Here is a 3,724-nt window from a genome sequence, read left to right on the forward strand (position 1 = left end):
TCTCTCTCTCTCTCTCTCTCTCTCTCTCTCTCTCTCTCTCTCTCTCTCTCTCTCTGTGTGTGTGTGTGTGTGTGTGTGTGTGTGTGTGTGTGTACACACACATGTATGTGTGCACTTGCATGTGGAGGCCTGAGTTTGACATTGGGTGTGTTTCTCAGTTGTTGTCCACTTTACTTATGGAGACAGAATATCTCAGTATAAATAGGAGCTTACCAGTTTGTCTAGTCTATCTACCCACCCTGTCCCCTGAGTGCCAGGATTATAGGTAGTAGCCATACCTATCGGCTCTACATGGGTTCTGGGGATCAAAGTTCAGTCCTTATGCTGTGTGGCAAGTGCCTTAGCCTTCAGACTTTCCCCAGCCCTCATGGGTCATTTCTAAGAATAATTTCCAGAGCCAGGCAGTGGTGGTGCACACCTTTAATCTCAGCACTCGGAGGGCAGAGGCAGGTGGATCTTTGTGAGTTCCGGGCCAGCCTGGTCTACAGAGCAAGTTCCAGGACAGCCAGAGCTGATACACAGAGAAACCCTGTCTCAAAAACTACAAACCATAAACCACAACCAAAAACCAAACCAAACCAAACCAAACCAAACCAAACCAAAACAAAACAAAACAAAACAAAACAAAACAAAACAAAACAAAACAAAGGGAAGAAGAAATTGTCCAGAATCCCCTCCTTCCTGGTTCAATCTGGGGCTCTTTTGCTGCTTGCCCAGAGAACCTTTCTTATCATCTCCACAGGTTTTGCATTCATTGATTCGTGTATATGTATCTCTAAAGCAAGATCTGTATCTTTTATTTTTTATAACCTTTGTGTATCTAAGCTTGTGTAATTCAGTCGTTTAAACATTGTCTCACAGTATATGTGGTTGAGAATTAAGGATTGGCTTAGCTGAATACCTACCTATGCCTCCCTATCTTTCATGAGGTTCCTGCCAAGATGGCAGCTGCAAGTGGCCCTCCCCTCAGCCCTTGGCTAGTGCAGGGAACCTGTTTTCAAAATGGCACTCTCCGATGTCTGTTTCTTGGGGAGGTTTCTTGGCTGTATGTTTTAGTAAGAGCTGTCAGTCCCTCTCGATGATATGGATGTCTCCACAGGCTGCATCTGCACAGCTCCATGAACATCTTCACAATGGCCTACGGGCTTCTTCCACCTCGAGCTACCAAGGACAAAGCCAGGAGAAACTGCAGTTCTTTTTAGGACTGACCCGCACACATCAGCCCCATCAAACTGCCCTGGTTAGAAGCCCTACTCAAAAGAAAAGAGATCCAACTATAGAGAAGTTTAAAGAATTTATGAACATCTCTTAAGAGTGGCTTTTAAATGAACTGCTTTTTGGAAATACACTATATCAGAAGTAAACTGCAAATCATTGTTTTAGGAGAAATGTGCCCAGTTATTAAGTGTGACTACATTATAAAATTTGGTTTTATATGTACTATGTTATTCTTGTTTGTTTTTTAACTTGTAAACTAAAGATATATTAGAAAAGTTCATAAAGACTTCTCTAGGTTCCTAAAACAAAACAAAACAAAACAAAACAAAACAAAACAAAACAAAACAAAACAAAACACCAGTCCCCGCACTTTCTGTCAGTTATGATCTAGCATCATGAACATAGTCTTTGATATTTAAATACCTCACTGGATCATATGGTCATCAGTGCACATGTAGAATAGAGCAATATGAGGCACATAATAAATGCTCAATAAAGTTTTATTGAATAAATAAAAGGAAAAAGAGGAAACACGGGGTTCAACTGTTCATTAGCACTCTTTCTAAGAACTGTGTGTACTGAGTGTGACCTATGTAGGGGTGGGTAGGGGTGCGTCTTATGTACCTGTACTTCATATAGAGGCACACTGTGAACCAAAGGTAGCATTTGTTTTCATAATTGGCTCTCTTGCCAATTATGATTTAAATTAGAATTTAGTTCCATCAAAGGCTTAAATACAAGAAAACATAAATACCGTAAGAATATTTCAAGACAAGTTGATGCTATCTAAGTGTATATGGATTTCTTGGACACATAGACCAGCAATGTTTGTCTTTAAGAGCGCTCGCTTGAGACGTTAACTGTTCATGCCGTGGCTGAGTTCTCATCACAGAACCAAAGGCCAAAGTGATTGATGGTGTGGTTTAAGGCCCTTGGCTTCTCCTGAACACTGAAATGAACTTTTGTTTGTTTTGTTTTCTTAATGGATTACAATCTTGGCTGATGACTGACAGTCTTTTAGAAATAATTGGGTCATAAGGACTCTTATCATTGGGTTGAACTATGAATTAATTCTTTATTCGGTGGCATTATTGAGAAAAGGAGCCTAATTGGAAGAGAAGTAGGTCACAGAGGACTTGCCTGGAATGATATAGCCTGTCACTAGATCTATCTCTCTCTCTCTCTCTCTCTCTCTCTCTCCCTCTCTCCCTCTCTCCCTCTCTCCCTCTCTCCCTCCCTTCCTCCCTCCCTCCTTCCCTCCCCACACACAACCCTGTTGAGGTAATTCACTTGTGGTGCCCAACTTTGATGTTCTTTCTTCACTGTACTATAAAGCAAGGGAGCCAGACAAACATGGACTGAGACCATGGGACAACACAAGCCTTTCTTAGAAGTTGATTTTCAGTCTCAGGTTTTCAGTCACAAAGGTGCAACATCAATCAACACAGCCGTATTAATGTTTTTAGAAGATGTGCAGTCTGGTGGGCTTCAGTTGTAAGGTTCTAATTCTATGGGGCAGGGAAGCCTTTGCTTTAAACTTCACAGATGAAAACATTTCAAAATGAGTCAGCCTGGTCTGTAGATCTGTGTTTCGGGTAATGATTAAATGACCTTGATAAAGAAAAAAAAACTCACTTCAACTATAAGAGCAATTACAGAGACATGAGAACTTTCACTGTTGAAAGAAAGAAAAATCACACAGCTCAATTTAGCAAGAACCATTGAACCAAAGAGAGTGCTACGATGTCCAGAAAAATGACATCATGTGAAGGAATGAGTCTGCTGCAAAGAAGTATGATATATAGGCTTCAGAAAGCAAAAGAGGACTGGCAAGGTGGCTCAGAGGATAAAGATGCTTTCTACCAAAACTTAAGACCTGATTATTTTGTCCCTGGGATCCACACGTTGAAAGAGAGAATCTCCTTCCAGTTGTCCTCTGATCTAAATACACTGCTGTGATGTGTAAACACACATGTATACACACACACACATACACATGCATATGCATATGTATGTGTGTGTGTGTGTGTGTGTATGCGTACATGTGTTTAGGGCAAATTAGAGAAATACATCAAGATCTAATGAAGAAGATGGGTCCCATGGAAAGAATGGAAGAGCTATCTGAAGAGGTGGAAGAGAATTTAGAAGTCTCGAAGAGGTGCTCAACAGCCAAAGATTGGAACGGCTGAGAGGGTCTTCCTAAGATGCAGCATAGTATGTCTAAGGTAGAGGCAGTGGGATGAGGATGTGAGTTCCTCTCCTGACCCTGCTACTTGCCCCATCTCTTTGGTTATAAAATAAAAGTCATAACATGGGCGTGCTGGCGCGTCACATAGGCAAATGTCTTAGTACAAGCTAAGGTCAAATTACATAGCAAGGGTTCAATAAATGGTAGTTTAGACCAGTTTGGGCCCTGTGTTATAAAAAGAGCCCTTTTCAGGAAGGGTCCTCTAGCCTCCACAGTCCAACTCTTGGTCTGAGTTCCTGGAATCTGGCCTTTACTTCG

Source organism: Mus caroli, chromosome 9 (genome assembly GCF_900094665.2).
Source record: "Mus caroli chromosome 9, CAROLI_EIJ_v1.1, whole genome shotgun sequence".
NCBI classification, from domain to species: Eukaryota; Metazoa; Chordata; class Mammalia; order Rodentia; family Muridae; genus Mus; species Mus caroli.